General features: G+C 41.3%; 1 long non-coding RNA gene across 1 annotated transcript in view; it reads left to right on the top strand.

Annotated features, from left to right (window-relative positions):
- Nucleotides 1-21,258, top strand: part of LOC137544292 (uncharacterized) — a 101,778-nt gene that overhangs the window by 36,283 nt on the left and 44,237 nt on the right. The gene's annotated exons all lie outside the window — the stretch shown is intronic.

Genomic DNA, 21,258 nt, shown 5'->3' with positions numbered 1-21,258 from the left:
TTAAAATAATATCCGTCTTTCCATAGTTACATTGTATTACACAGGACGACACTTTCCCCAGTGTCAGCAGCTCCATTCAGCAGAAAAAGTCGCCCTGTGTAATACATTGTAACTATGGAAAGATGGATATCATTTTAAAGCTCTCTTTCTCCTCTTTCTGACGACACCTAAATCGTCACCCTACGCCTTTTAGTTTTCTTTATTTTCGCGATTGAAATCGCGGCCGCGGCAATTTCAACGCGAAAATAGCGAAAACTAAAAGGCGTAGGGCGGCGGTTTATATATCATTGGAAAGAGGAGAAAGAGAGCTTTAAAATGATATGCATCTTTCCATAGTTTCTGCACTGCTCGGAGTCCCTTTAACTTGTTTCATATTTCACTTTTCACACAAACAACAAATAAACACATAATGAAGTGATCTCCACAGATTCTCCCTCTGAGCTCAAACATACAGCTACCCTTTACCAGCACCAAATACAAGGTGTGGGGAAATAATAGCAATGTTCAGTCCCATTAGCTGAGATGGCAATCTAACTTTATTATTACCTTTTGGTTTGACTCACTTACAAACCAGAATTGATACTTGATTGATGCCTTTCTAAATCATCTGTATATCTGAGCTCTATGTGTTTCTTCAGCTTGTTTCTGGGATCCAACATCTTTGGCAATTATGTCAAACTATACATGTGCCAGTAGGCCCATCACACATCTCGCACCCTGAAATATCACCTATGTTTATCCCTACCATTTTAGCTATAACTACATTAGACCACTATCTCTATCCTGATGGTCCCTTTTTGGGCTTCCACAAATTACAGAGAATGTATGCAGAATCCAAAGATTCTAAGATAAAAAATTAGTTTAATTTAATTTAACTTATTTTTTCATAGTAAAACAATTAAAATATGTTACACAGAACTCTCTTGGATCTATTTCATTAGCTATTTCAGTGCTATAGAAAGTAGTTTTAAAACAAATTTGAATTATCTAATAAATATATGACTTGCAAAGTCTAGGCTTAAAAGAAGCCTTGTGTTACTAATCATATTGGGACTCTGAAGGCCTATATAAATGCTCACTTACTCTCTTTGGGGAACCTCTCTTAGACCCCATCTTTAGCCATTGATTGCATCTTACTAGAAGACTTCTGTGTTGCTTGAAGAATTTTGCTCATAGCTGGTGCTCCTTCTGTACCGTGTCAGCTTGTTCACACTTTGGGCTTGATTCACTAAACAGTGATAACTCAAATATCACACCTTATCAAAGATCACACCAAATTAAAAGATATCACACCTTATTAAAGCTATCAGACCTTATGAAAAGATATTACACCTTATCAAAGTTATCAGACCTTATTAAAAGATATTACACCTTATCAAAGTTATCACACCTTATGAAAAGATATCACACTTCATCACAGTTATCACACCTTATCAAAGTTGACATGCCTTATCAGAGTAGCATAGAGAGCCCTATGAACGTATGCCTGCTAATTGGCAATGGCACTCATCCTGCCATGAGCCCCTGCGGGTTCGTTGCACTTGCTATGCTATTCTGATAAGGCATGTTAACTTTGATAAGGTGTGATAACTTTGATAAAGTGTGATATCTTTTCATAAGGTGTGATATTTGAGTTATCACGGTTTAGTGAATCAAGCCATTTATGTTGTTTGTTGAGATGCTGCTGTCTGCCAGCAGTATCCATTTGGCCACCAAAGACAAACCCCAAGAACAAAACTCTTCCTTATCTTGCCCCTGTATAAGCATACATTTAAAATGGACATGGGCAAGTTTGGGCACAGGGTGAAGCCGAAAGATGGCTCACCCTGCTGTCGCTGAAACTTGGGGCCTTGTTAAATACTATTAGAGGTTCAGAAGTATTATGAAAAAACAAAGGACTCCAAGCAGCACCATAGGGCCTAAGAGAGTATCCTGTTATAGATGTAGATATATTAAAGTGGGAATAAGATACATGGAGGATGATTCACAAAACGTACCTAATTAATTATCTCACTTTGCTTATTTTTTGCCTCAACTACGAGGAGAGATAATTCATAAGACAACAGTTCAAAAGGAGAGATCATTTGTAAGAGAAAATAGATAAGAAGATGTAAAGCAATCGTTAAGACAGATATTTACTGAGATAAACATGTAAGGATAAGTGAATCATGAGGTTTAGCAGGTAAGCAAGCACAGACAAACTGAGTTAAGAAAGATACAGACAGATACTCCATGAGATTAGACAGATAAGGAGACAGAACTGATAGGAAAAGTTTAACCCCTGGGAGTGCTGGGCAATGAGATGAGGGGAAATTAGGTCCTGAGCATATGTTGTGAAGTAGGATTTAAAAAAATAGGGTTAGTTAGGTGGGGCAAAAAAACTGCTATAGAGGAAGAGTCACTAGAAAGTAACTGGGCATGTAGACAGAGATCCATGGGGATGCATGGGGGCTGTGTAAAGAAGTGATATTTGCGGTTAAATGTAACCAAAATGTTTAGCTGACATAACATGCATTATGCAAACAACATGTGCAGCGCTTCTTTAATGTGTTACATCACACACATGGGCCTACAGTATATGTAATGCAATTCACTTTTTGTCCTAAATTTCTCCTAGGTGTTATTTTCACCAGGGTCAGCTTTACCATAAGGCACTGTAGGCATGTGCCTACAGGCGCCTGATGATGGAAAGGCAGCTCACTCCCTTCCCTGAGCACCTCCCTCTTGTCCTATGCAGAGCCCTGATGAGAATGTAAATGAGAGATTACTCACCCAGCTCTCAGCATTCCACTGATGAAATTTCCCTTCAGTCAGGGGCACCTCTCACTACTTAAAGAGAACCAGAGAGACGACAGAAAAAAAAGATGTTATACATACCTGGGGCTTCCTCCAGCCCCATCAGCCTGGATCGCTCCCACGCCGATGTTCTCCGCTGCCTCTATCCGCCGGTATCGGGTCCCGTCATTTCGTCCAGTCGAGCCAGTCGCCGCAAGCGCAGTGCGCTCCCTCCATCCTGTGCAGGTGCATGCGTAAAGATATGGAGGGAGTCCCTGCGCTTGCGTACAATTGGCCGTGTCCGCCGGAAGTGACGGGACCCGGTACCGGCGATAGAGGCAGCGGAGGACGGTGGCATGGGCGTGGTAGTGATCCAGGCTTATGGGGCTGGAGGAAGCCCCAGGTATGTATAACATCTTTTTTTCATTTTTTAATGGATACCCAAAGTGATGTGTGACATGTTGAGATAGACATGGGTCTTTCTCTGCCTGAAAGAGTTAAATATCAGGTATGTAAGTGGCTGACTCAGTCCTGACTCAGACAGGAAGTGACTACAGTGTGACCCTCACTGATAAGAAATTCCAACTATAAAACACTTTCCTAGCAGAAAATGTCTTCTGAGAGCAGGAAAGAGATAAAAAGGGCCAATAGTTCATCAATTTTAGCTCTGGCATACTTCAATGAATGTGTCATTGAGCAAAAACAATAAAACAGTTAAAACTTAAAAAGCAGATTTAAACATAGGATATCTTAAAAAGTAATTTTTAGGAGAAGGAAGATATATACAATCGTTTATTTCATTGACCTCCCCACCAGCCTTGTACCTCTCTCTATGCTTCATGGAATATGTAAAGTATGCCTTTTAATTGGTAGAATTTAAATAAAAGTCATGTTTTATCAAGGGATGTGCACAGCCCTCTTCTTCTATCTGTTGGATCTACAATCGTTTATTTCATTAGTTTATTTTCGCTTCGAAAGTCCTTTAAAGACCGTTCATCTCTGGTTCCCTTTAATACCTCTGGCTACCTAATACTAAGGGGCACCGGCAGCTACCTATGATGAGCAAGGGAGGTAAGGGAGAAGTGACAGCTTGGACAGCCAGGACATTTGAGGTGCAGTTTGGTGGGGGTTTGTAAGTTCATGGAGGGCGAAATCTAGGGTGCCAGGACATCTGTGTCTATAGGCTCCTGTGAGGTAAATCCAGCCTGAATTTTACACTTTGTAAATAAAATGCCTTTAAGCAACCAGCAAGACAGACAATACTTAAAATAATCATAATCTTAATGTAATGATCGCTGCTGCAGCAGCTATTACTGGAAGTAGTAGTGCTGCAGCTCAGGCAGTTCTGATCTATTTCCATGCAAGTTGCATAGCTTTGTCTGTCTTTCCCTGCTGTCAGCTTGTGACTGATTATCATTCACCTGTGTGGGAATCTGCATGTCTGCTCCCATTGGATGACCTCAGTATAAAGATCTGCTTCCTGCAGGGTTTCCTTGGGTTTTCATAGCTTCAGCTTAAGCCAGTCTTGCTGTCGCTTTAGGCCCCGATCGTGTTTCTTGTTATAAAGATACTTTGCTGGTCTTTGCATCATATATTGGTTCATTGCCAATATATATGCATACCAGCACGTTTATTATTTTCCTTGTATTTGTGTTACGTTAATACATCAGTGTCGCTGATGTATACGTACACGAACTGTTTATATCCTGTGTGCAGTTAGTCAGCTTCCAGCACGTTTTGGTAGGTTGCGCGTACCGTGACCACCCGTGCTGAGGTAGTTACCCTGCTCCTGGTTCTGTTTGTGGATTGCGTTCATCTCTGCGAAGAGATAACGAATCCTTCTGAATCCTGTTCTGTTACCGTTTGTGGATTGCGTTCATCTCTGCGAAGAGATAACGAATCCTTCTGAATCCTGTTCTGTTACCGTTTGTGGATTGCGTTCATCTCTGCGAAGAGATAGCGAATCCTTCTGAGTCCTGTCCCCTGTATTACTCCAGTCTTAGTCAGCGTTCCTGCTTATGTCATATATCGGTTCATTGCCGATATATACATATGTTAGTCAGACGTTACAAATAGTTTCATTGATAGCTGTAATTGTAATACGCTAGGAAAACATACTTATTGTATATTTATCTGTGTTACGTTCATGTATCTTAATCCTGCTATTTTCTGACTATCCTGTCCTGTCTTTGTGAGGCACGCCATCGCCGCATCGCATTGGCTGCCTCATTCCAGTCTTTCTGGTTTTGGACGCTTGCTGTCGCTAAGTAGCCGCTAGCTAGCAAGCGTTCATTCTGTCTACCTGTCCTGATCTCCTCAGTTCTGATTTATGCGCTCAGCGCTACTTTGCGCTGAGACGTTATAACGAAAGCATTGTTTGTGGCTGTCAGATCTGCACCGGCTCTGTGCGCCACAATCTCCTATTGGAGTCAGTCCTCCCCTCCACTATACTAGGGATAGCCTGTTTCCTTGTGCTAGTGTGTGTACCTCCTCCACGCCAGCTCATGCGTTGCATGCTGACTGTGGAGAATACACCACCAAGCCTTACTTTATGAAAACCCTATTACCAATCCCCATTGTGGGGGGGATTCCCAGAAAGTATGACACTGTTAATTATGGTTCCTGTTCCTTTAAGAAATTTGAAGAACTTAGCTCTGAAACAGAAAATGAGTTTTTCTCTGAATGTGCCAGGTTCCTGACCAATCCTGATCTCCAAGCGACTCCTGTTTCAACCTGGGCACTCCAACTAAGTTATATTTTGTTTAAAGGGGAATTATTCCAGTGGGCATTTGATGTTCTCAATCATTCCGATTTGAAAGATAGACCGCTGGAATTTCTAGCGTTTGTGATCCATAACTGGTTGCGCATAGATCCATTGCCTTTTCCTCTTAATGAACTCCTGGCAGCAGGCCAATCAGCTGCTCCTTCAATTGCTTGCAAGAATGAGCAGCAAGCAGAAAGTGTTACTGATAATTTTCCTGCAGCTTTGAATAAATCACCAAAAACCGCAAGGTCAAAGGCAAAACGCAAACGTTCTAAGAAACGTGTCCAATCTGCAGAATCGTTATCCTTAGCGACTGAGACCTATAATGAGATTCTGCCATTAACAGATAATGATATGCAATTGTCTTTCAGGGGAGTTAAATGGACTTATGAAACTACTAATGAACTTTCCTCCCTGGCTAGGGAAAATAAAGATTTTTGTTTAAAAGAATTATCTGAGTATGATTATGATGAGATATTACAGAGTATTGAACAAATCAACTTATTTGTGAACCAAGGGAAGTTTGCATACACTACAGTTCAACACTTGCTACAGGTATTGGAGATTCTTAAGAATAAGGAATCTGCCAATCACCTGCTAATTAACCCTATACATGTGCCTGCCACAATCATATCTGCAGACTGTGATCAGCCTAAATGTTTCGCTGTTAAGTATGCATGGGATCCTCCATTCGAGAGGGGAGAGATGGAAGCCCTGGTCTGTGAATGGAAGAATGATTCAAGTTCATTTTGTCAATTTTACAGTGCAAAAAGTGAAATGGTATTGAACGCATGCATTAAGTCAGCCTATAACCTAATAGAGGCTGGTGTGTGTAGGTATGACTGTGTGGCTCCCTTGATTGATGTGTGGGAACTGATTTTGGATGATTTTTATGTGACTCCGAATTCGCAAATTTGGCGTTCTGACCCGCCTGCTTCAGCACCTTTGGCTGATTCAGCAGGTGATTCGGAGCTCTTTTTGTGTGAAATTGAAGTTCCTGCAATTCCACCCTGTACCATGGATAACTCAGTGTTACTTCCCAGTAAAACAGAAGCCACTGATACATTCTTAACCTTGCCCTGCGCAAATTTCTCAGCAGAGAATCCAGAGGTCCTGCTGACTTCCGAGTCCAGTCTAGCCAGTACTCATGACTCTTTGTTTAGTGAAACAGACACCAGAAAAATCTTGCCTGTCTCTGCAAACACTTCTGCAGAAATTACCTGTGTTAATAAAGTTCAACTCCTGTCTGATCCAGCAGATGCCAGTAGGTGCACTGCATCAGTTTCCGAGTCCCAGCAATCCTGTCTAGTAAACTCAGAACCCCAGCATCTGAATTTTCCAATTTTACAAATGAATGGTGATTCAGATGCGCAAACATTGTGTCTTGATCTTCCTGTTTCTACACCTCGCTCTAGTTTCGTGAATAGCTCAGAGCATCTGCTATGTGAACCTGAAATCGCAGAATTATTACCTTGTTCAGAAAATTTTCCAATAAATTTGCCCTGTACCATGAATTGTGCAGTAGATCTCTCCAATGAAACTCAGGTCACAGAATCATTATGCTGTCCAGCAGGTGCTTCCATGGTTTTGCCCTGCAATATGGACTGTTCAGTGATCCTGTCCAGTGAAGCTGTGGTCGCAGAGTCTTATGCTTCACCCAGTACTTTGGATACTTTAAACCCTCTAGCAGAGGAGGCTGAAGCACTGCTTACCTCAGTTGGTGTTGCAGTAATATTCACTTGTCTAGCAGCTGTTTTGGAATTACAGTCTGCTCTAATAAAACTTGATGAATTTCTGCCCAGCAAAGCAGAAGCCATTGAAATATTGTCCTCGTCAGCAAGTGTGTCAGATACCTTGTCCTGTACACAGTCTGATTTAACCAATGTTGTTGAGTCCCTCTCCAGTGTTGTAACAGCCGAGGAACTCCAGCCCTGTCCTCTGAATGTTTCAGAAGTGTTGCCCTGTAACATGGATAATTCTGATTCTCTGGTCAAAATAATAGAAATCTCAAAATTTCAGTCCGGTCTGATGAGTGTTCCTGAAACCCAGCCCTGTATCCTGAAAGATTCTGGTTCTCTGGCCGCTGTGGCAGAGGTTCCAGAGTTCCCTTCCTGTCCAGGGAATTCCTCAGTTTTGCCTAGTCCAGTGGGGGCTGCTGCAATACTGACTTGTTCTGCAGCGCCTCATGAGCTCCAATCCAGTGTATTAAATGAGTCTCTGTCCAGTCCAGAGGTAGTTGTGGAGTCCCTGTCTGGTTCAGTGCATACATCAGAAGATTTGTCCTGTCTTGTTAGTGCCCCTGAATCTAATTTGTTACTGACTTTGCTGGAATCAGCGATATCTAAGTCTGATCCAGCATTCTCATGTAAAAGTCCAGTAGTTGCGAAGTTTAGTCATGATGATTTTTTTTGGCCAGTCCTGGTTTTGGTCCTGTCTTGGCTGACCCTGAGGCTCACAGTTCCTTGACATGCCCAGAGGTTTCTCTTGTGCCGGTGTGCCCAGATGTTCTTTGTGTGCCAGAATGCCCAAGTGTGTCTAAGGTGTTAGCGTGCTCTGATGCTTCCTTAGTGGGAACACGTTCTGATATTGCCAGTCTGCCTGCATGCCCAGAGATGGTTCTGGTCCCTGAAAGCCCTGATATTGATGTTTGTCCTTGTGGCCCTGACTCGGGAATTGCCCTAGGTTCCATAGGGGTTCTTGATGGTTCTCCATGTGAGCCTAAGGGGCATTCTGACCTATGGGGATCTCTTTGGAGCTTCAAGGTGTTCTGGGAGGTCTCTGAGAAAACTTGTCCTGGTGCCTTGGACTGGTTCAACAGTGGGTTTTGTGTTGGTAAAGACAGTACCGGTGGGCATTGCAAAGGCTTTGGCGTTTCTGAACGGTTCCTGGAAGGCGGTGGGTATCGCTCAGGGAGTTTCGGAGGGCTTTCTTCTGGAAATCATGGTTCTGATGGGTGTCACACTGGGGCTTGTAGTACTGATGGGCATGGTTCTGTAGGTTCTGGTTCTGATGGGTCCAGTCTTGTGGGGACTGATTCTGGAATTCGGTCTTGCCGGGCTGTCCCGGTCATCATGAATTATCAGTCAGACTGTTTTGTTGGGAATTTCAGTTTTGAAAAGCGTCTGGAATCCGCTTTTAAAGGCGGGGGTACTGTAATGATCGCTGCTGCAGCAGCTATTACTGGAAGTAGTAGTGCTGCAGCTCAGGCAGTTCTGATCTATTTCCATGCAAGTTGCATAGCTTTGTCTGTCTTTCCCTGCTGTCAGCTTGTGACTGATTATCATTCACCTGTGTGGGAATCTGCATGTCTGCTCCCATTGGATGACCTCAGTATAAAGATCTGCTTCCTGCAGGGTTTCCTTGGGTTTTCATAGCTTCAGCTTAAGCCAGTCTTGCTGTCGCTTTAGGCCCCGATCGTGTTTCTTGTTATAAAGATACTTTGCTGGTCTTTGCATCATATATTGGTTCATTGCCAATATATATGCATACCAGCACGTTTATTATTTTCCTTGTATTTGTGTTACGTTAATACATCAGTGTCGCTGATGTATACGTACACGAACTGTTTATATCCTGTGTGCAGTTAGTCAGCTTCCAGCACGTTTTGGTAGGTTGCGCGTACCGTGACCACCCGTGCTGAGGTAGTTACCCTGCTCCTGGTTCTGTTTGTGGATTGCGTTCATCTCTGCGAAGAGATAGCGAATCCTTCTGAATCCTGTCCTGTTACCGTTTGTGGATTGCGTTCATCTCTGCGAAGAGATAACGAATCCTTCTGAATCCTGTTCTGTTACTGTTTGTGGATTGCGTTCATCTCTGCAAAGAGATAGCGAATCCTTCTGAGTCCTGTCCCCTGTATTACTCCAGTCTTAGTCAGCGTTCCTGCTTATGTCATATATCGGTTCATTGCCGATATATACATATGTTAGTCAGACGTTACAAATAGTTTCATTGATAGCTGTAATTGTAATACGCTAGGAAAACATACATATTGTATATTTATCTGTGTTACGTTCATGTATCTTAATCCTGCTATTTTCTGACTATCCTGTCCTGTCTTTGTGAGGCACGCCATCGCCGCATCGCATTGGCTGCCTCATTCCAGTCTTTCTGGTTTTGGACGCTTGCTGTCGCTAAGTAGCCGCTAGCTAGCAAGCGTTCATTCTGTCTACCTGTCCTGATCTCCTCAGTTCTGGTTTATGTGCTCAGCGCTACTTTGCGCTGAGACGTTATAACGAAAGCATTGTTTGTGGCTGTCAGATCTGCACCGGCTCTGTGCGCCACAATCTCCTATTGGAGTCAGTCCTCCCCTCCACTATACTAGGGATAGCCTGTTTCCTTGTGCTAGTGTGTGTACCTCCTCCACGCCAGCTCATGCGTTGCATGCTGACTGTGGAGAATACACCACCAAGCCTTACTTTATGAAAACCCTATTACCAATCCCCATTGTGGGGGGGATTCCCAGAAAGTATGACACTGTTAATTATGGTTCCTGTTCCTTTAAGAAATTTGAAGAACTTAGCTCTGAAACAGAAAATGAGTTTTTCTCTGAATGTGCCAGGTTCCTGACCAATCCTGATCTCCAAGCGACTCCTGTTTCAACCTGGGCACTCCAACTAAGTTATATTTTGTTTAAAGGGGAATTATTCCAGTGGGCATTTGATGTTCTCAATCATTCCGATTTGAAAGATAGACCGCTGGAATTTCTAGCGTTTGTGATCCATAACTGGTTGCGCATAGATCCATTGCCTTTTCCTCTTAATGAACTCCTGGCAGCAGGCCAATCAGCTGCTCCTTCAATTGCTTGCAAGAATGAGCAGCAAGCAGAAAGTGTTACTGATAATTTTCCTGCAGCTTTGAATAAATCACCAAAAACCGCAAGGTCAAAGGCAAAACGCAAACGTTCTAAGAAACGTGTCCAATCTGCAGAATCGTTATCCTTAGCGACTGAGACCTATAATGAGATTCTGCCATTAACAGATAATGATATGCAATTGTCTTTCAGGGGAGTTAAATGGACTTATGAAACTACTAATGAACTTTCCTCCCTGGCTAGGGAAAATAAAGATTTTTGTTTAAAAGAATTATCTGAGTATGATTATGATGAGATATTACAGAGTATTGAACAAATCAACTTATTTGTGAACCAAGGGAAGTTTGCATACACTACAGTTCAACACTTGCTACAGGTATTGGAGATTCTTAAGAATAAGGAATCTGCCAATCACCTGCTAATTAACCCTATACATGTGCCTGCCACAATCATATCTGCAGACTGTGATCAGCCTAAATGTTTCGCTGTTAAGTATGCATGGGATCCTCCATTCGAGAGGGGAGAGATGGAAGCCCTGGTCTGTGAATGGAAGAATGATTCAAGTTCATTTTGTCAATTTTACAGTGCAAAAAGTGAAATGGTATTGAACGCATGCATTAAGTCAGCCTATAACCTAATAGAGGCTGGTGTGTGTAGGTATGACTGTGTGGCTCCCTTGATTGATGTGTGGGAACTGATTTTGGATGATTTTTATGTGACTCCGAATTCGCAAATTTGGCGTTCTGACCCGCCTGCTTCAGCACCTTTGGCTGATTCAGCAGGTGATTCGGAGCTCTTTTTGTGTGAAATTGAAGTTCCTGCAATTCCACCCTGTACCATGGATAACTCAGTGTTACTTCCCAGTAAAACAGAAGCCACTGATACATTCTTAACCTTGCCCTGCGCAAATTTCTCAGCAGAGAATCCAGAGGTCCTGCTGACTTCCGAGTCCAGTCTAGCCAGTACTCATGACTCTTTGTTTAGTGAAACAGACACCAGAAAAATCTTGCCTGTCTCTGCAAACACTTCTGCAGAAATTACCTGTGTTAATAAAGTTCAACTCCTGTCTGATCCAGCAGATGCCAGTAGGTGCACTGCATCAGTTTCCGAGTCCCAGCAATCCTGTCTAGTAAACTCAGAACCCCAGCATCTGAATTTTCCAATTTTACAAATGAATGGTGATTCAGATGCGCAAACATTGTGTCTTGATCTTCCTGTTTCTACACCTCGCTCTAGTTTCGTGAATAGCTCAGAGCATCTGCTATGTGAACCTGAAATCGCAGAATTATTACCTTGTTCAGAAAATTTTCCAATAAATTTGCCCTGTACCATGAATTGTGCAGTAGATCTCTCCAATGAAACTCAGGTCACAGAATCATTATGCTGTCCAGCAGGTGCTTCCATGGTTTTGCCCTGCAATATGGACTGTTCAGTGATCCTGTCCAGTGAAGCTGTGGTCGCAGAGTCTTATGCTTCACCCAGTACTTTGGATACTTTAAACCCTCTAGCAGAGGAGGCTGAAGCACTGCTTACCTCAGTTGGTGTTGCAGTAATATTCACTTGTCTAGCAGCTGTTTTGGAATTACAGTCTGCTCTAATAAAACTTGATGAATTTCTGCCCAGCAAAGCAGAAGCCATTGAAATATTGTCCTCGTCAGCAAGTGTGTCAGATACCTTGTCCTGTACACAGTCTGATTTAACCAATGTTGTTGAGTCCCTCTCCAGTGTTGTAACAGCCGAGGAACTCCAGCCCTGTCCTCTGAATGTTTCAGAAGTGTTGCCCTGTAACATGGATAATTCTGATTCTCTGGTCAAAATAATAGAAATCTCAAAATTTCAGTCCGGTCTGATGAGTGTTCCTGAAACCCAGCCCTGTATCCTGAAAGATTCTGGTTCTCTGGCCGCTGTGGCAGAGGTTCCAGAGTTCCCTTCCTGTCCAGGGAATTCCTCAGTTTTGCCTAGTCCAGTGGGGGCTGCTGCAATACTGACTTGTTCTGCAGCGCCTCATGAGCTCCAATCCAGTGTATTAAATGAGTCTCTGTCCAGTCCAGAGGTAGTTGTGGAGTCCCTGTCTGGTTCAGTGCATACATCAGAAGATTTGTCCTGTCTTGTTAGTGCCCCTGAATCTAATTTGTTACTGACTTTGCTGGAATCAGCGATATCTAAGTCTGATCCAGCATTCTCATGTAAAAGTCCAGTAGTTGCGAAGTTTAGTCATGATGATTTTTTTTGGCCAGTCCTGGTTTTGGTCCTGTCTTGGCTGACCCTGAGGCTCACAGTTCCTTGACATGCCCAGAGGTTTCTCTTGTGCCGGTGTGCCCAGATGTTCTTTGTGTGCCAGAATGCCCAAGCGTGTCTAAGGTGTTAGCGTGCTCTGATGCTTCCTTAGTGGGAACACGTTCTGATATTGCCAGTCTGCCTGCATGCCCAGAGATGGTTCTGGTCCCTGAAAGCCCTGATATTGATGTTTGTCCTTGTGGCCCTGACTCGGGAATTGCCCTAGGTTCCATAGGGGTTCTTGATGGTTCTCCATGTGAGCCTAAGGGGCATTCTGACCTATGGGGATCTCTTTGGAGCTTCAAGGTGTTCTGGGAGGTCTCTGAGAAAACTTGTCCTGGTGCCTTGGACTGGTTCAACAGTGGGTTTTGTGTTGGTAAAGACAGTACCGGTGGGCATTGCAAAGGCTTTGGCGTTTCTGAACGGTTCCTGGAAGGCGGTGGGTATCGCTCAGGGAGTTTCGGAGGGCTTTCTTCTGGAAATCATGGTTCTGATGGGTGTCACACTGGGGCTTGTAGTACTGATGGGCATGGTTCTGTAGGTTCTGGTTCTGATGGGTCCAGTCTTGTGGGGACTGATTCTGGAATTCGGTCTTGCCGGGCTGTCCCGGTCATCATGAATTATCAGTCAGACTGTTTTGTTGGGAATTTCAGTTTTGAAAAGCGTCTGGAATCCGCTTTTAAAGGCGGGGGTACTGTAATGATCGCTGCTGCAGCAGCTATTACTGGAAGTAGTAGTGCTGCAGCTCAGGCAGTTCTGATCTATTTCCATGCAAGTTGCATAGCTTTGTCTGTCTTTCCCTGCTGTCAGCTTGTGACTGATTATCATTCACCTGTGTGGGAATCTGCATGTCTGCTCCCATTGGATGACCTCAGTATAAAGATCTGCTTCCTGCAGGGTTTCCTTGGGTTTTCATAGCTTCAGCTTAAGCCAGTCTTGCTGTCGCTTTAGGCCCCGATCGTGTTTCTTGTTATAAAGATACTTTGCTGGTCTTTGCATCATATATTGGTTCATTGCCAATATATATGCATACCAGCACGTTTATTATTTTCCTTGTATTTGTGTTACGTTAATACATCAGTGTCGCTGATGTATACGTACACGAACTGTTTATATCCTGTGTGCAGTTAGTCAGCTTCCAGCACGTTTTGGTAGGTTGCGCGTACCGTGACCACCCGTGCTGAGGTAGTTACCCTGCTCCTGGTTCTGTTTGTGGATTGCGTTCATCTCTGCGAAGAGATAGCGAATCCTTCTGAATCCTGTCCTGTTACCGTTTGTGGATTGCGTTCATCTCTGCGAAGAGATAACGAATCCTTCTGAATCCTGTTCTGTTACTGTTTGTGGATTGCGTTCATCTCTGCAAAGAGATAGCGAATCCTTCTGAGTCCTGTCCCCTGTATTACTCCAGTCTTAGTCAGCGTTCCTGCTTATGTCATATATCGGTTCATTGCCGATATATACATATGTTAGTCAGACGTTACAAATAGTTTCATTGATAGCTGTAATTGTAATACGCTAGGAAAACATACATATTGTATATTTATCTGTGTTACGTTCATGTATCTTAATCCTGCTATTTTCTGACTATCCTGTCCTGTCTTTGTGAGGCACGCCATCGCCGCATCGCATTGGCTGCCTCATTCCAGTCTTTCTGGTTTTGGACGCTTGCTGTCGCTAAGTAGCCGCTAGCTAGCAAGCGTTCATTCTGTCTACCTGTCCTGATCTCCTCAGTTCTGGTTTATGTGCTCAGCGCTACTTTGCGCTGAGACGTTATAACGAAAGCATTGTTTGTGGCTGTCAGATCTGCACCGGCTCTGTGCGCCACAATCTCCTATTGGAGTCAGTCCTCCCCTCCACTATACTAGGGATAGCCTGTTTCCTTGTGCTAGTGTGTGTACCTCCTCCACGCCAGCTCATGCGTTGCATGCTGACTGTGGAGAATACACCACCAAGCCTTACTCTTAATTGTTGTACCTAATTTTTAATATTTTTTTCAATTTCCAAAAGATGGAGATGAAAAAATTATCCTAGGAGAAAACTCAGGAGAAAAAGGGGGCCATGGTGTGAACATAATGCAAGTTGCGCTATGTGCACAACACACACTACATCACTTCCATGAATTACAGTGAAACTGCCATTTTCTGTCCACTACTATTATTGTATTCTATTGTATCAACCCCAAAAAGTGTAAACTTCCTGTACTGCTAGCTATGAAATGGATCTTTCCTTCATTCACCCTTATAACATCAAATAGGCCAAAATATCCATATTAAACTATACTATAACAATTAGTAAGATTTTCAATAAAAATCGACAGTATTATTTTATTTGCCCCCTGAAATATGATTTACAAAAGCCCACCTCAGAATACAGCCCTGGAAAGAATTATGAACCTCTTGTGTTTTTTAAACATCATGTGGGTATATACAACAAAATTAAAAGAATCTAGAACAATGAAACCACTTAAAACACCTGATTTTGTGGACATTATAATTAGGCCTCTGTTGACATCCTCATCTTTATTTGAATAGTAATTACTTAAAGCAAGCCTGATGCGAAAATAAACTTATGATAATTTGTATGTGTAGTACAGCTAAGAAATAGAACATTAGTGGCAAAGAAAAAAGTCTCATATAGTTTTCCTGTACAGGAAAAGTTATAAAACTTTAGTTGTTATCTATGCAAACGAGCTTCTCTGAGCTCTTCCACCCACTGAATGGAATGCAGCGTTGTTTTCTGAAGCACTTAAACAGCAAAGAAACAGTGAGAGACAGCTTAAGATAAGGTTTTGCTGCAGGGAAGTTCAAAGGGTCATTATTTCTGCTTTGTTTTTTAGTTTAAAAGACAAAGTGTGTTTTAGAATTGCAACTATGACAGAATGATGCAAAAAAAACCCTATATAACTAAGAATAAAAATATAAGACTCTTTCTTTGCTTCTAATGTTCTATCCCTTATCCGTACTACACATATAATGCAATACATCATGCATTTAATTTCGCTTCGGGTTTGCTTTAATGAAAATCTATATGCAACATATATAATTAATGTATATTTACCAGCGGAAATAAGGTAGTGTGTTTATGCTTTGGAAATTAGGTATTTTCATTGCATTAACTACTGGTGGTGTAATATCACTTATACGCATCAGCTGCTCTTCAAGGCTTTCTTTGTACTGCTAATCAAGTCCGTAGTCACATTACACTGCTTATAAATCATTTTTTTTCCTTCTCGTCATTTTCAATAAATCAGAGATTTGCTTTAATGTAATCTGCAGCACAGTATACTTCCAAAGGGACAAAATAGCTTTCAAAGCCACTATTAATTGTCAGACTCTCCCTAATGTGCAGGCTGATTATCAGTGAATACTGAATTAGTGTATAGAGTTGCTGAGATGTCATGGAGCTTTCTCAGCAGCTTTCAGAATCCAACAAGCGTGGATTGTGGAGATAGGATTTCCCATGAACTTGCTGAAAAGGACATATTCTTTTACATTGTGGTTTAATCCCAACTGGCATTATGCTGAAGAACATGTCATCCATGGACATGAAATCTGGTATTCTTCGCCTTCAGAAAAGTTTTGGTTTTTGTTCTTTTTTATTTTTTAAATTAGTCTTAAATAAATTAGTTAGTAGTACTCTCATAACACACCATATTACTTGTCTCTCATACTGAGAATTCTTGTTTTAAGTCCGTGTAGGAGCCTCTTTGAAAAGTACGGCAAGTGTAATCAAACAGCAAAATGTATTCATCTGTAGCAGCCAATCAGCTTTAAGTAACAAGACTAATAGTAGGAAAAGATGGAAAAATAAAGGGGCTTCTAGTTTCCTTGGGGTACCAAAATATAAGCACAGAAACTGTTAGGATCCTTTTCCACTACCAGTGTTGTGAGATCCGATTCTGAGCACAAGTGGATCGCATAACGCTAGATACAGTAAAGGTACTGGAAACTATGGCAACCATTTCCATCAGTGCTATATGTTTGCGGAGCAATTTTTTGGTCTCAGGAAAATCGCATAGCAATTGCACCACAGTCATGCAGCACAATTGACAAATCGAAGTGGTGGAATTTGGAAAGGAATGCCAATGCAGTGCTATTGCAATTGTGTTTCCCAGTGAAAAAAAGGAGTATTTATCTGGCCCATTATTTAGCAGTTGTGCAGCTGCTTTGCAGTTATGCTAAATGCTGATATGTATCTATTTACTAATCCCATGAATGTCCATTCACTGCATATTGCTGTCCAGGTTAAAAAGAAAGGGATATAAGTGAAAAAACTTAGAGATGCTGTTAATAGTTTTTATATGCCTAAAACTAATGAACATTCTGGTCTGGCTGCATGGTGGCTTTAGGTGTGTGAATCCAAAACAACTAAAGCTGAAAGCTTATCATGATAGCCAGACAGTTGGTGCTAAGTGCAACCTCTGTTTTCCTCTCAATTCAGGTTCCCTTTATGCTTATGATGTAGGAGGTGGGGCAACATATCATACAATAGGGAGGGGATGAAATGGTAACTAATTTGTAATTCCTAAAGGTGCCTATTAATAATACAAGATTGACTGTACAATCTTACTACTTCTATGTAATATGAGGAACTACATAAAGCAGGGCTCCCCAACCCTGTCCTCAAGTACCCCAAGCAGTGCATGTTTTATGGAAATCCACACAGGTAGTTAATCAGGTTTGCTGAAACACTTATTACCTCACCTGTGAATGTTTGTGGTTTTCTGCAAAACATGCACTGTTGGCGGTACTTGAGGACAGGGCTGGGAAGCCCTGACCGAAAATATCCATTCAAAGTATATTCACCTAGTTTACCCTTCTACTAAATAGACTTGGCAATATTGTACAATCAAGATTGTATCATTGATGGTCACCCTAACAGGAAAATAAGATTGTGGGTTTGAAGAAAAAGGTTTTGGGAGCTTGTATGAATATATTAAAGGTAGGAGAAAGTCTAAAAAGGTCAAAGGTGAGAATTAGAGACCCGGTACAGTGCTACAGAAGTCTTGTCACCAAGCTTGGGAAAAAACTAATGAGGGAGGAAGATCATTAGAGCTAGTGGATAGAGTGGTCAAGAGTTAAGAATATATATATATATATATATATATATATATATATATATATATATATATAGTCAGAAATGTAAATTGAACAGGAGAAATGTAAGCACAATCCTTTAAATTTCCTTCTGAGGTGAAAAGGAAGGGAGATCTGCTGATAGAAGCTAGAGATAAGGAATAGTTAGAAGGAAAGATAAGTCTTCCCGCAGCAATACCAACCAGGCTTTTTTATTTTCTTATGGAGAAGGAAGGAAGAAAGATGAAAGGCAACCAGGTGGCATCCTGTGGTGCTCACCCTATAATACACAAGGCATTAGTATGCTACACTCATTGAAATGATCCCAAGCAATCTTTTTGGGCATGGATTCTTTAGTGTATAATAAAACACCCACATAATTATACAGTTATACCAGATCAATAATAAATATTTAACCTCATCTATAAGCACAGTTCTAGTTCAAAGTAGTTTTCTGGTGGCCAGGCCAGTTTTTTCAATTGATTGGTTAAATGGGCATATTATTCTTAGCATTTGTCAACTATATCAGTACTGTCACTAAGCACAGGTAGTTTTGCTGTATTAAAGCAATTTGGCATCTGTTCTTGTCATTTTGACACCAGAAATACAATATTTTTACAAAATGATGTGCTTTTTGCACTGCTGGAGAAGCAATAGGCCTTTTAAATAAACTAAATGAAACCATTCTAAATATCCCTTAATTCCTACAGTTGTTAGTCACACTCGTCTTCTCGGTCAGCCATCCGAACCACTAATGCATTTTGAAGTTAAAAACAAAATGATAATGGAAGTGTGTGACATGAAGCAGTAGCTCTTCATTTTCTCTAGCTCAGTGACTGTCCTTCTCTGTTTGAGAATGTGCCTTCTGCAATCAAGTAAGTGTTCATAATGATATTAACCAGTGTTCATGCCAACAGGTGTGCTCTCTCACTCATTCTCCCCCCCTCTCTCCATCTATCTATGTGTGAGTGTGTGTGTGTATGTGTTGTATGTATGTATATGTGTGTGTGTGTGTGTGTGTGTGTGTGTGTGTGTGTGTGTGTGTGTGTGTGTGTGTGTGTGTGTGTGTGTGTGTGTGTGTATTTAAGTGTGTGTATGTGTGAGTATGTGTATGCGTGTGAGTGTGTGTGTATGTATATATATATATATATATATATATATATATATATATATATATATATATATATATATATATATATATATATATATATATATACATATATATATATATATGTATATATATACACATATATATATACATATATATACTGTATATATGTGTGTATGTGTGTGTGTGCATGTATGTATATGTGCGTGTGTGTGTACACTTTTTTGAATCCACTTTTCAAAATAAATTTACCATTTCAACATATGTAAAAACAAGAAAACAGCCATGTTTGTTGGTAAGCTAGTTTGGAAAGGTAAAAAGAAAGTAACAGAGTAAACAGCCTACAGTGGAGAGAAGAAACACCACAGAAATGAATTGAACTTTAAAAAATGCTACAACAACAACAAGTAGGTACCTTCAAATTCTCCAGTCACCAGGAGCTGTTAGGTATAGGGTCTCAGAGAAAAAAACCACATATATCAGTAGCTAAATATTGGCTGCACTTACTGTATTGGCTGTATTGGCTGCACTTACATTACATATGCATTTCACTGTCCACGTTTGGATTTCACAGAATTTTTATATAGTATTCGCAGAGAATGATGCTCCTGACAGCTCATGGCAGGTTCCATGTTTGTCTGTCTCCTATGAAGCCAATTGTGATGTAATATCTGCCCTGCTTCCTGATGATTCAAAGATCCTAATAGACAACACTACTGTGCAGTGTATATTAATTAGCCATGTGGCTAGGAACAATAGCGGACTCATGCAGTATACTCTAACGGAACATGTGCCCTGTGATTTTTTTCAGTGCTGTGCTGTTACAAGCTGCTGTAACATGAGCCTGTAACTTCCCACTGTGAAAGCAGCCTTAGGGCGTGATAGGGAAATGAAGGGGGGGGACCCAAGGTAGTGCAGAGTGGGGAGAAGAAGCAGCCCCAGAATGCTTTGCAGTATGTTATGCGGCCTGGCTGCCTCCTTAGGGGCTTGGGAATAACCAGCCTTGCTGTTCAGCAAGGATCAAAGTAAGAGAGTTTTTTAACTTCAGTATTGCCTTTTTGGCTTCCTTCTAAACTGTTTAACACAGGAGAATAGAGGTTTAAATTAGCTTTTGCAGCCTGACAGTTACTCTTTAAGGACTCTGGATTGAGATTTTTTAATGTCACATTTATGATGTTTTTGAATACTAATATCCCATTTATGTCAGTGGGAACATTTTTTTTTTTGTCAATAATGATGCAGGAAAACGTGACTGACTTACTGTGATTACTGAAAATTACATTTAAAAATGTGCCAGTCAGTGCTGTAAAAGTGGTAATGGGAAAAAATACAAGCAAATGAAAAAATAAAACTCATCTTCAAGAGGAATTGTCACAAAAATCCTAGAATTTTAAACACATACAAATAAGAAGTATGTTTCTTCCGGAGTAAAATGAGCCATAAATTACTTTTCTCCTATGCTGCGGTCACTTACAGTAGGTAGTAGAAATCTGACATTACCGACAGGTTTTGGGTTAGTCCATCTATTCATGGGGGATTCTCAGCATGGCTTTTTATTCTTTATAAAGACATTCCCTGAAAAAGATTTATACAATGATGCTGGCCAGCCTCCCTGCTCACCGCACACTTCTTTGGCAGTTGGACGGAGCAAATGCCATTCACTAAGTGCTTTTAAAAATAAAGAAAACCCTGAGAACCCCCCATGAGAAGATAGGCTAGTCCAAAATCTGTCGTTAATGTCAGGAGAAAAGTAATTTATGGCTCATTGTACTCTGGAAGAAACCTACTTCTTATTTGTATATGTTTACATGTATTTTAAATTTTAAGATTTTGGCGATAGAAGTCCTATCAGTCCCAGGAACAGGAAGTACTATGACTTGAACTTCAAGGGCTTTGTGAGATTTTATCAGAGGGAGAGAGAGAGAGAGAGGGGTATGTAACAAGTAAAGGTAGGTGCTGTAGAGTGTAGATAATTGTAAATACCTTTGAGTTGTCATGAAGGAGGGGATAGGTGGTGTGATTACTGTTACGAGTGCTAATAGAGCAGCGTGACTTAAAGAGGAACTTCAGCCTAAACAAACATACTGTCATTAAGTTACATTAGTTATGTTAATTAAAATAGATAGGCAATATAATCTCTTACCCACCTTGTTTTAAAAGAACAGGCAAATGTTTGTGATTTCATGAGGGCAGCCATCTTTTAGGTTGAAAGGAGGTGACAGGGAGCATGAGACATAGTTCCAACTGTCCTGTGTCCTGATCACCCTCCTAGTTGCTAAGCAATAAGAACAACAACATGAGACATCCCATCATGCTTTGCACAGCATCAGGGGAAAAATGACCAGGCAGTTTTCTTTGATGGGGCGGAGCTTAGCTTCTGTTGAGCTAAAAATGAGGCTTTGGTAAGAAAAACAAAGTTTTGATGCTGTGATACTGTTAAAGAAACACC

The sequence above is a fragment of the Hyperolius riggenbachi genome, chromosome 2, assembly GCF_040937935.1.
Source record: "Hyperolius riggenbachi isolate aHypRig1 chromosome 2, aHypRig1.pri, whole genome shotgun sequence".
NCBI lineage: Eukaryota > Metazoa > Chordata > Amphibia > Anura > Hyperoliidae > Hyperolius > Hyperolius riggenbachi.
This window is presented reverse-complemented; position numbering and strand designations above follow the sequence as displayed.